Below are 14,018 nucleotides of genomic sequence, written 5' to 3' on the forward strand. Positions count from 1 at the left end.
CAGTAATTGAAATAAGGATCGAATTCATGGATTCAAAATGGAGAACACCAAAGAGACGAGTGATGAATGCAGGTTTGTAGAATAAACCTAGCCTTGTTACACAGATTAGAATGTGTTGTTGTTCTGTTTTGAATTTCAGGGCTTTCTGAAGGGAATTGAGTATATTTTACGCCATTGATGGTGGTGATGTTGGTGGTGAGGTGGTGAGTGCCATTGTTGTAGGTGAGAAATGGTTGTTTTTAGGTTTTTGGGATTTTCATGGGAATGGGGATTTAATCGGGAAAATGTCAGTGAAAAAATGATGAGAGTGTGAATGAGTGTTTCTTTTTAGTGACGGAGCTGACAACGGAAATAGAAATTGAATAGGGGAACGAAAATGGAAAAAGTAAGGCAAAAAGTCGGTACATTCATGATATCTATCAGGAGTTCTGATATGAATACCGGTGGATCATCAAGCGATGATGCTTCTTTGGTCGGAGTTCCGCATTCAAAACTCAATCAGTTTTGAAAGTGTTGAATTTTAGAAAACATTTGGATATTTTAAAGGAAATTATTATTTCTTCAAATTTGAAAGATAATAAAGAGAATATCTCATTACAATCCCTTGATACTCTTAGGCATCTGGAGAAATTCCAAATATGCCCCCTGATTCCATAGATGCACATCCAGAAGCACATTTCTTTTACCAAAATTTGAATTTTTCCTGAGATGCATCTACGAAAATATTATAAACTAGTGTATATTGGGAAAAATGGCTGATTATTTCAGTTCAGGGATTATTCTGTAGGTACATCTACGAAACGGCTTAGCGTCAGAATATTCCGTAGATGTACTTACGAAAGTATCTGGTATATTTTGAACCAGCTTGATCACTCCCCCATTGTTACATTTCTTATTCAACACTCACCTCTCCACAACCTAAAAACCCTACATCATTTATATCATTTTCACTCCAAAACTCCAACTTTTTGGTGCAACAAGTCAAAGGGAGCAAGAGAAGACTCAATTTCAGGTAAATATTCATCTTTGTCCATTGCATTGCTCACATTATGCATCAATTTTTTGTCAAAAAAATAATGCTGCTTTTGTAGGTACGTCTACAGAACATGTTGAAGATGAACACGTTCCGGAGGTGCATCTACAGAACGTGTTTGTGCTATTTTTTTCCAACAGTCTTATGATTTTGTGTTATTTGTGTTATTGTTTACAAATAGGTATGGTGCACCCCGATAATATCTCAAGAGAATTAGTTCCTTTAGTCGATGTTTCTCCGAATGTTGAAGGGGTAGTCGTAAAGGCGGTAGATGTTGGCGGTGACTTTAATAACAAGCAAGAGTTTGTTGATCATGAAAGCATGCTCACATGGATTCGTAGGAATGAAACTAATCTTGGTTTTGGTGTGGTAATAGGAAGATTGGATAATGGTACGACAAGAAGAAACACGTTTGCAACAATGTTGTGCGAAAGAAGCGGGAAATACCATACTCCTCTAAGGAAGTTTAAAAGAGACGACACAAGTACTAGAAAATGCGAGTGTCCATTTAAAATTTGTGGTTATATGTAGGATTGCAAGAAGTGGAAATTTATTGTTATTTGAGGTTTACATGCATAACCATGATTTGTCCTCAAAGTTACAAGGTTATCCTAGTGTATGTCGGCTCAAACCGGAAGAGAAAACATGTATTTAATGACATGTCCTTGAATCTTCTCCAACCGAAAAATATACTTGCCACTTAAAACGGAAGGAACCCGACAACGTATCAAATATAAGGCAATTGTATAACATCTGGTCCCGCAATAATAAGGAGAATAGGGGAGATAGAAGTGAGATGCAACAATTGTTAAAATTGTTGGATGATAATTAATACGTGTCACGATACCGAACTTGTGACAATGGAGTTACTTCCGAGATATTTTTGGACTCATCTAAATTCGATAAAGTTATTCAACACGTTTTCGATAGTACTCATTCTCGATTCTATCTACAAGATCAACAAGTATAGACTTTCGTTATTTGAGATGGTCGGTATAACATCCACTGAGAAGACATACGCGGTTGGTTTTAATTTTTTAGAGTGCGAAAAATAGGATAACTTTACATGGGCATAAGAGGTGTGTCAGTCACTTTTGAAGGAACAAGTCAATTGAGATGCCTAAGGAAATTGTTACGGACCGCGATACCACGTTGATGAATGCGGTGGCAAAGGTATTTCCTTCTTATGACGCATGAATTTGTCGATATCACATAACATGTAATGTGAGAAGTAAGGTTAACCCCGCAGTAGGACAAAACAAGTAGAGACCGAAGGTGGGAAATTAGTGAAGCCCTGTGTAATTGTTGAACAAATAATGGACGCATGGAGTCTTATTGAAAATTCTTCGACAAAAGAATTATACGCCAATTCCATCATTCAATTTTGGAAAGTGTATGAGAAGTATCTGATTTATTGAAATATATTGAAAACACCATTTTTGATAAGGTGAAGGAGAAGTTAGTGTGTGCGAGGACTGATAATGTATGACACCTTAGAAATATAACCACTGACAGAGTTTAGTTGGCACATGCTAGTTTGAAAAATTGATTGGCTAATAGCAAGGGTGACTTGTGTCGAGATTGGGACTCTGCAAATCTCATGATTAAAAACCAACACAATGAGATACAAACAACATTTGGTCGGAGCATTATGTTGTTGGAACATCGATTCAAGAACAACATACTTTATTCCCAATTGATTGTCAATGTGTCTTGGGCCGGGTTGAATTATATTTTTCACGAGGCCAAACGAGGTGAAGTTGTAGGTTCCGATAGCGCAAAGTGTGGTTGTACTATTTCTAAAACGTATGGTCTCCCGTGTGCGTGTGTTATTGCTAAAAAGATAAAACTAGGCAAGGCAATAAGAATGGACGAAGTTATCCCTAATTGAAAAAGACTTAGTTTTGATGATGATGATTGCATCGAATGAGAAAAATCTAATATCTCTATTACATTCGAATTGAAAGCGATATAAGAGAGTTTTTCGAAGGCCGATGACAACATGAAACTCCATATCAAAGAACAATTAGGAAATATTGGATATCCCAAAACAACCGATATGAAACTGCCTTCTCAACCTAAGTCTCCTCCAAACTTTTTAGACGCGTGTCTTCTTCTTTGACACGCGCAGCCAGCCTTCCTACATTAGTCTCCTCCACCACTGAAGAACTTGGCCCCGAGTAATAAAGAGCTTCATATGCTTGATATTCATGAATGTCAACAACATTAAGAATATTAGATATATTCATGAAATCTAGGAGAACCATCAATTTTGTTTGAATAATGAAAAATATTTCAAAAAATATGGGTTTTGTATTTTTATTTTATTGTATTTTATTATTTAATAAAATTTCAGAAATACCAAAAAAAAAAGTGGATTTGATTTAATTTCTCAAGTTTTATTCAATTACCAATTTTTTCTTTTTAAAAGCAAAAAAAAAAAGGAAAAAAAAATCTAAATTTGAGAAAATATTTTAAGAATAAATCAATAAAATTAGTTCTTATTATTTTTTCATATTTTATTACTTTATCATTTGTACATAAAAGGACAAAGAGAGAAATCTCTTTTCTCCCTCTTTCTCCCTCTCTCACGTTTCACCACTGCACATAATTTTGATCATCAATAAATTCTACTACACTACACATTTTCCCACTATTTCACAGTACATCACAAAGGAAAAATGGATAACACGTTGAAAATTCTAAAATTGCCAATATAAAACAATAGAAAAATGAGGAAGGGGGGAGACTATATATTTTTTTAAAAAGCACATGATTCATTTGAAAAAAAACACAACAATGTTAGAACATTCAGTCATAAAATTGGTAAATAATGGAGATTTTGAGTATGTCAAAAAATGAGTTTTTTTTCAATAAGATTAAGATTAACCAAAGAAAACTGATACAGAGAAGAGGGGGCATAAACCAAAACCCTCTCAATGAGACATAAATCTAAAGAAAGGCAAACCAAGTCTATTCTTTACAAAATCTGCCCACAAAAAACTAGGAATGCTACTATAATTAGTGGAATCGTTAATCGTTAGACCTATATTCGTCAGAGAATCTGCACAACAATTACCTTCTCGAAAAATATGAGAAGTCACAAAAGACATACTTGTTGTAATATTCACACAGTTGACCCATCTTGTACGGAGTTGCCAAGGCACAACGAAGGGAGGAGAGAAAGCACGCACCACCGCTAAAGAATCAGATTCAAGCCAAATCTTACTCCAACCCTTCTCATGGGCGAACTCAATAGCTAACATAGCACCGGTGAGTTTGGCAATGAGAGAGTTTGAGTTACCAATAAAACTAGCAAAGGCTCCCAGAAACCTACCATCAAAATCTCTAGCAATACCTCCACAAGCAGAAGGATCCGGATTGCCTAGAGAAGCACCATCACAATTAATTTTAACCCAATGCCAAGGAGGGGGCTTCCAAATGACTTCCACAATCTTAGGGGCAGCAGGAGGTTGAATATTGACCTTAAACTTCTTCAACACCTCAAACTCTTGAATATTGATGAAGGAAGAAAATTTAAAGACATTACCAGCTAAGCTACAAACAGAGACGATTCTCGCAAATAGAAGAAGCAGGATATATGTCACGATCTTTAAATATCACTTGCGTGCTAGACAAATAGCATTGAACACATGAATAATTGCCACGTTTAACAACACCTTACAGTGAGCATGCCAATTCCTATTACAAATACTCGAAATGTCCTCCCAAGAAGAAATACACAAACTGAAACTGAAAACAGAACCGATCCAACTCCAAATCTTTGCCGCATATGCATTATCAAAGAAAAGGTGAGAAGAACTCTCTTCAGCCCCATTGCAAAGATTGCATTTGGAAGGGAAATAAAAGGACCTCCGCTTTAACTGCTCGTCGGTAGAAAGCTTATTAAGAAAAAATCTCAAAACCAAGAAGGATTTAGAGGGGGAGAAAGTTGGAAAAAATTCACCTCCACCAGTTAACACATTTCCCAAAACTTCTCTTGAAGTCATAAGCATCCTTGAGCGAGAGGTCTCCCGAAGTCGTGAGGTTTCAAACTCTCTTATCCGACCTTAAATCGAACGGTATGTGACTATTAACAATTCTGACTTGGACATATAGGAATATCGAATGCTGCTAAAGTTCCAACCGGTCTCCGAAATAAAGGAGTTAACGAGCAAGTCTTCAGGCAAAGTACAGTTCCCCATCTCTAAGAACAGCAGAGCACCGCACCAGGAGTCATACCAGAATTGAATTGACTCACCATTACCGAGCAGGCAAGACGAATTATCAAAAATTGTTGGAATTTCCTCTTTAACACTCGACCAAATCGAATAGTGGATGTGGTACTTGATGAATTTGTTATTTCTCATAACCCGATTCCTCATAAGGGGGGCCCAGGGATCCTCAGAGGAAACAAAATCCCAAGCAAGCTTCAAATTTATCGCTGCATTAAGATCAAGAAGAGATCTAATGCCAAAGCCTCCTTCTGAAAAATGCTTGCAAAGATTTTTCCAAGCTACCGTGACCGTTTTACACTTAGAAACATCCCCGCTCCAAATGAAATTGCGGACAACTCGCTCAATTTTCCTTAATAACGAAACTGGCCAAGAATAAACAGACATGGAATGGATAAGCATACTTTGTATGGAAGACTTGAAAAGATCCATTATGCCCGCGAAGGATAAGAGAGATCCTTTCCAAGAAGCAAGCTTAAGAATAATTTTATCTGCAATAAGGAGAAGGAATTTTGCACAAGGCTTTCCTTTTAAAGATTGGAACACCGAGATAATTATACTGAGTGGTACCAATATTGAATCTCGTTAACTCAAAAAAGAGAGAGTGAGAGAGAGAGAGGAGTACTGTTAGAGAGAGTGATAATTGAGGGTGAGAAATTTTTGTATTATCTTATTATTCATTACAAACACCCAGTGGAGTATAGAGGGACGAACCCAAATTTTTTTTGCATGATGTATTTCTTCTGTATAATATAAAAAATCATTATTTTTTCTTTAAATATATCACTTATTATTCTTATAATATTAAAATTACAAATACATACTCAAATATACAACATATTCATTAATTAGTAATTACCACAAATGTTGCTTAAAGAGTGATAATCTCCTCCAATTTTAAACTTATATTATAATATATTAATATCTTATTAAAATAAATGAATCCACTGCAACTATTTAGGGAATGGAATTTATGACTTTATTATTCCATAACTTTGTAACTTTGGCAATTTAATGGAGGAATGAATAATTAAAATATTATATTTTTAGAGAGAGAATGGTTGCTTTAAAAAGATATAGGAATGAAAGTTACAAAGTCACCATAATCCAAAGTCACCCAAACCCTTCCCTACTTTTCAACATTCTACTTTAGTGTTTTTTAGGACCATGTTAAATGTTACGCAAATTTTATTAAGGAAGTATAATAAGTGTTATGGGTATAATAACATATGTGTTATTAATGAAGAAATACTCAAAAATTAGTAGAGGCATCAGTCTACATTCAATTGAACATGAGTTAGTCTCTGGGAGTATATATACAACATTTGGGATATAAAAGCATCAAACAAAAACCAAAAAAAGAAAAATGTCGGACCTATAACTGGTTACAGTAGACAAATAACATAAATTAACTATCATGTGTAACTAGTTAATGCAAATGCGTAACCGATTACGCCAACTTCAAAAGTGTTTTTTCCTCAGTTCAGAAGTGATTTTCTCCTAACTATAACCGATTACACCCCAAGGTAACCGATAACAGCACTTGAATGACTAGTTTTCACTTAAGATACCACATTAATTCAAGTGCTCAAAGTCTTCCATGCCCATGATTATCTTCAACCTTTTGAACATATCATTTATGACTCCCTTAGTTTACAAATCAGTCACTTGGTCTTCGCTACTTCAATATCCCAATCTCAAATTTCTTTCACTAACAAGTTCCCTCAAGTAGTGAAACCTCATCTCAATATACTTGCTCCTCCCATGTCTAATTGGATTTTTAGCAAGATTAATTACGAAAACATTATCAACCAGGACTGTAACAGCCTCACCCTCATTGCTGCTCATCTCCTTCAATAGATTCATTAGTAACACGGCTTGACACGCACAGAATGAAGCGGTAATATACTTGATCTCACAAGACGAGAGTGTTACCACTAGTTCCTTCTTCAAACACCACAAAAAATTACTACTAAATTTAAACACACTAGTTCTCACAATATGAAGCACCAACACCTCTGAAATCAGGCGTGTCCGTGTCAATGACGGACACTTGCACCGACACTTGCAATTACATTTAATTTATTCATTTTTTCAAATTATTAACGGTGTCGCCGTGTCAGTGTCGGGGTCGTTTTAGGAGTTTCCGTGTTTCATAGCTCACAATAACAACACCATAACCAAACAAAGAGAAAGGAGGAAAAGGAAAATCGGAATCGAAAAAAAGGATTTGCGCCACCGAGAACCAAACACGTTGTTGTCGTCCAACTTTCGGCCACACATCTCTGACCACCTTTTTTCACTGTTACGCATCCACCTTATTGTTAGAGTCATCATCGTCGCACACCCATTAGTCACACAAACCCTCCATACGCCAGAAGATCATGTCGGCTCCCTTCCGCCCGCTCATCACCACCGACGTGCCACCCTCCCCATAATCTTCAACCACCGTAGAAGAATTTTTAGTATTGTTGTTCAAGAGAGAGAAGAAGAGGTTTGTATTTTGGCTGAGAGAGTGAATAAGCGGTTTTATGTATTGGAAGAAGGGAGTTTTTTCTTGTTGTCGTTTGGTCTCGATCAGGGAGTGAAGGAAGGGTACAACATTTAATCCACTATTTTTTTAATTTAATCTCTATGTTTTTTTATTTATTTATTTTTCTTTTTTTGGTTTTAGATCCTTTTATTTAATCCGTTGAGTTTGCGAGAGTTGTACAACTTGATCATTTCAATTCTTATTTTTCATAAACAAACCAAAATCATATTAAAAAGGGAAAAACTGGATGCACATCCTTTTATCCTCGTATAAGCGAACACAACACAAACGTATTGTCTAAGTTCGAATACTTGTATTCCTCCTAAAAACATACATAACCAATCAAATAAATTTCTTTCCGCCACAGCCGAACCAATATTTTATTTTCCATCAATAAACAATGTTTTATCCGCTATAACATGGCTTACAAACAACGCTTCATTATGCTCTAACGCAACCAACAAGTAACGTTTTTCCGCTTGAATGCGATCAAAACATTTTTCTTTAAAATAGACCAACACAAGATTTTGCTACCTAGAATTATGTAGCTTAGAATTCCCTATCTCACCTGGGATACGTAGGAACAAGTTTCACATCTTGTCAAGCACCCTAATTAAAAAATTTCCTTTCTTGTAAATACGTCGTAGTAATTAAGAGAAATCAAACAATTTAGAGCTAACATTATCTTTTGCAAAATTAATTGAAGATAATCATTATTTTTTAACGGATGTCGCAGGGTGCTAATTCCTTCCTTGCACATAACTGACTCCTAAACCTGAATTTGGCTGTGACGACCATATTTTATTCTTATAGGATTTTATCAATATTTTTCTTTTTAAAAATAAAACTTCGGTGGCGACTTTATTATCATTTGAGCATTTACGCGCTCGGGTAATTTTTACACCACGGCAGCTGACGACTTCACTAGGGACTATTTAGAGAGTCAGCCCTAGTTTAGTTAGTTTTGTGATGAATGTTAAACTTGTTTATTTTTATTTTATTATTTTATTATTATTGATTGAATATTTATTCACGTATTGATTTTTTATATGATTTGAATGCATTTTTTGGTTGAGATTTCCATCTGCTTTCACTTATACACACTTTTGAGTGAGGCTCTATACCCTAGCTTGAAGGAACTTAAGTTTAACTATAAATTTTGCGTAGTTCTAGCTCTGGAGATGCACATCTAGTCTGGTTAGTATGAAGACTCCATCTAGAGTAGAACCTTTTTGGATGTTGTCGTGAAATGGCTAGCTCGTTACTATGACAAAATTTTGAAATAATCTGTGACTCTAGGAACCTTGTATATAATCGAAAATATGTTATTAAGTATGGAGATTGTGTAGTGTTAGCCTTTGAGATGCACATGTCGCATGGTTATCATGAATACTCCGCCTAGAGTGGATCCTTTTGGGATGTTGTCATAAAATGACTAGTCCGTTATTACAACAAAGTTCAGAATAAGGTATGTAACTCTAGGTACCCTATCAAGAACTTTTGTTGAGTATGGAGGTTGCATAACGTTGACCCTTGAGATGCACATCTCTCCTGGTTAGCATGAAGACTCCACTTAAAGTAGATCCTTTTGAGAATGTTATCAAATAATGGTTAGCCTGTTATTATGGCAAAATTTTGAATATGTCCTTGACATTAGGTACCTTATCAAAACCTTAGAGCCACCCTTCGTGAAGCGACTATCTAGAAAGCACTTAGAACCTTGCCCATTGTAAGGAAATCCTATATAAGTTGTTGGAAACCCAATTATCCAAACCTTCTTAAACCCATTTTTGGCATTATATTGCATCCATTCTCATTAACAAACAACTCTTAGCATATTGCATTTCCTTTCATGGAATTTTATTGCATTACACTCATACTTAATGCATACAAATTTATCATCGAGAGATAAACTCATAGTCGAATTATCCTTCATGCACGTATTAAACTAATTCCCAAGTCATGGGCAAATTTGTGTTAAAACCAAAACCTCTAAAACATGAAGTCGACAAACTAGAAGATAAAATGAATGAAATTTTGATAGTCTTGCAATCCTTGGTGAAAACAAAAGAAAAGAAGAACCCTTGACTACAAGTTGCACCATTCATCAACCGCAAGATATTAATCATCCTACTCTTTGACATCCTCAAGGGGCAATGGTACCTCAAATCATACGCCTGACAAATTATGAGCAGTCACCAATTAGGAAACCCCAAGAAACTCTACCAAGAAAAAGGTTTTAGAATCTTGAATAAAAATAGAGGATAGTTGAAGAGCATAATAATTGCAATATGAATTCCTTTGATTTATGCTTGATCATTGATGTTGTGGTTCCTCCAAAATTCAAAGTATCTGACTTCAAAAAGTACAATGTGGTCTATTGTCCAAAGATCCATTTTATCATGTACTATAGAAAGATGGCTCCTCATGCCCATAATGATAAGCCTTTAATTCACCTCTTTCATGATAGTAGAACTGGGTCAGATTTAAGTTGGTATATGCACCTCAAGAAGGACCACATCTACTCTTGGAAAAACTTAGATGAATCTTTTTTGAAGTAGTACAAAAACAACATTGATTTGACTCTTGATCAAATTCAAATTCAAGACATGGCACAAAGGGATGATAAGATCTTCAAAGAATATGTTCAACGTTGGAGAGAAGTCGCTTCACAAGTTGAACCTCCGCTTTTTGAGAAGGAATTGGCCTTCATGCTTGCTGATACACTCAAATACACCTTTTATGAGAAAATGGTTGGAGTATCTTCACTAAATTTCTCCGACCTAGTCACCATTAGGGAGAGAGTCAAAATGGATATAAAATTTGGAAGAATCATTGCTAGTCCTCCAAATGCAGTCAAATTCGAGAATCCAAGGTTAGAGGAACATAAAGAATAAGACTTAGATTATGCCAATCAAGATGAAAGCTGAAACACCTTCTCAGCCTGGATGAATATATCGACCTCAATCTTTGAGTGCGTTAAAGGCCAACAAAACGTGAATCAAGTATGAGAGTTTATCCTCGATGCTGGTGATCATTTGACTATTTCAATAATTTCTCTTGTAATTTCTTTGTTTGTTAAGTACTCATTTGCTTTTGAATTTGTTGTTCTTTCGAATGGAAAGATTAATTAAATGATCATGCATCTTCTAATCTATTCCTTTCGTGTTCATTCTTTTTATATTCTTTCTTTCCTTTTTTCCACAAAAATAATACCAATATTCTTCACCTCAATTATTCTTTATCAAAGTTTTAATAAATATTAAATGGAGGATGGTGTAAATACCAAAATATTGTTGAAGTTTGCTTTTTAGTAAACTTGGTTGATGATGTAAGATATTGTTTCAATTCTCAAACACTAAGGAGTTAAGGAAGTTTAATCCATAGTCATCCCCTTTAAGTTTGGAAGTTGTGTTTCTTTCTTTTATTATAACTTTAATCTTGACCAGAGGCATGGTAGTTTTTAATTATTTTGGCTATGTATTCAAATTTCAAAAGAATCTTTCTATTTATACACTTTAAACACCTTTTAATAAATAGATCAACCACATCTTCTTCCCCGCGCATATCATATAGTGTCGAAGGAGTCGTGAAAATCCAAAAGTTTATAGTGGTTGTTCATCACTAACCATTAATATGGTTGTCATGACCCTTTCAAAAAAATAAAACCAAAAGAACAATTTGTTCTTCAAAATAAAAGAATGAGATGTGAAAATTCGGAGAGAAAAAATAAGCAAAAAATTTTGGGTCATCAAAGTCCTTAACAAAAAAAAATAGGTGCCTGCCATCTCAAAAACAAATCTCATTAGTTATTAAGCCATTATATCTCCACTTTTACAACTTCAAAATTTTCTTGGAAATTGAATGCATGTGTTGAATTGATTGAATATAGGAATGAAGATAACTAGAAAGAGAATTGGGGGGTTAAAATTGAAATTTGAATCTTATAGTCCTTTTAAACAAAAACAGTGAATCAGACCACGTTATAATCCTTAAAAGACCTAATTGAAGCAAAGTTTACTTAAAGCATATTACATTAAAATTGTGTTAAACCGACTCCAAAGATACTTGATAATCATCTTCAAATATATCATGCTCGCATTACCATTTTCACACTTTGAATGTCTAGATCAACACTATCTTCTGTCCATTAATCCATTCACTGTACATCACAACATTGTCTCAATAACAACTTTTGATTTCAAAACTTACATGGACATTGCATTAGAATTATCATTTTGAAGGAATAATTAATTTGCAAGTTAGCATTTAGCATCATGGAAGTTCCAACTATTTACAACCAGTTGGGGGACTTGATTATTCATAAATGTCACATCAGAAGCAAACCTCCTCAAAACTCGATTGATCTGGGACAAACTGCTTCAAAACTCGTATTGAGGCAAACTTCTTTAAGATCCAATAGACTCGGGCAAGATAAGTACTATAAATGATAGTTGCATGTTCTTTCCATATCTCAAGGTGCTCAGACAAGTCCCACAATATCTCAACAACCACTTTGGTTATAAGTGTCAGCTCGAGTTTCTACAAGGTATTCTAGGTAACCCCATCATGTATGTTCCTCCCACTGTTGTCCGTAGAGATGTTGACATAATGTTTAATTATTTCAATAATCATCTAGTACTAGAGGACGCACGAAGTGTGTAAACTCCTCAGCCTTGGAGTAATACATTCGACTACATCCAATGATATTTTAGAGTGTCACATCCTTACATGAAACCATATGCTCATGGAGATCCATCTAGGGCAGTTCATCAAGAGATATTAGAGGAGGAACAAGTTAGGATAGATCATGTCGTTGATGAGTTACCTACATGTCATCGTATTATGGATATTGAGCAAGCTGCTGTAGAGAAATAAGAGTTTCCATAAGACGCTCATGTGAGGGCTACTATAAATGTCATTCTATCAGAGTTAGAAAATGTCTTGCAGTACAGGAGACAGAGAGGGAACAAGAGTCAGATATACCCTGTAGTTGCTTTTTACTTCTATTTTAATAGTATTTGCACTATTTATTATATATATTAGGAAAAATACTCTTTTAAGTCCCGTAAGTTAAACTCGGAGTTCATTTTGGTCCCTTAACTTCAAAAAGTTTCATATTGGTCCCTTAACTCTTTAAAATGTGTCATTTTAGTCGTTTTTGTCATATTAGCGACAGAAAAACTCAAAAATCGGTCGCTAATTTTGTCGCTAATATGTCAAAAAGGACTAAAATGACACCTTTTGAAAAATTAAGGGACCAATATGAAGTTTTTTGAAGTTAATGGACTAAAATGAACCCCGAGATTAACATACGGGACCCAAAAAGGTATTTTGCCTATATATTAAAACAGACCCCAACATCTTATGCCACATAATTATATGTTTTCCATGTCATTAAACATTTATGCCACACCAAATATATTCTTATGTGGCACCTCTAAAAACTCATATTCACTTTTCTAAAAAAGTTATTTCTCTAATAGATGTCATGAGTTCAATACTCGTTAACTACAAACTTTTTTTAATTTAACAACTAATTACTAATAACTTCAATATAAAATAATTCTATAAAAACTTAAAAATAGTTTTTATATATTTCACAATCTTTTCATCTATTTCATCATTATTAATATATTTTTAAAAGATAAAATTAATTTTATCCATTTGTTCAATATAGATATATTATTTAAGTCAATATAATATAAGTTTTGTTTTAAAAAAATACAATTACCTGCTTACAAAAACTTAATTGATAGATGAACGTATAAAGTAAGACAAAAAATAAAATATCAACTTTAAAATATTTATATTAAAATTTCAAATTCGAACGACTCAGACTCTACGTAATCAATCATCACCGTCAAAATTAAGATATAAGATAAACCTATCTATTTTTCAATGAATACATTTTTAATTTTGTATTTTTTGCCTCAAATCATTATGTTATATCATTAAATTTTATTAAGATGATGTAAATAACCTTATTGAAATAGATGATCTTTTATCTTTTAATTTTTAGTGAATTTGTCTCTCATACATAAAATGATGAAGATTTAAAATTTTTAAAAATATTGGAGTAAAAAAATTAAATATAAAACAAAATTATTTAAATTTTTTACTATGGTGATTTGTTGCATAGAGTCTGAGTCGCTCGAATCTAGAATTTCTCTCATTCATAAAATAATGAAAATTTAACATTTTTAAAAATATTAGA

This window comes from Vicia villosa, unplaced genomic scaffold (genome assembly GCF_029867415.1).
Source record: "Vicia villosa cultivar HV-30 ecotype Madison, WI unplaced genomic scaffold, Vvil1.0 ctg.000397F_1_1, whole genome shotgun sequence".
NCBI lineage: Eukaryota > Viridiplantae > Streptophyta > Magnoliopsida > Fabales > Fabaceae > Vicia > Vicia villosa.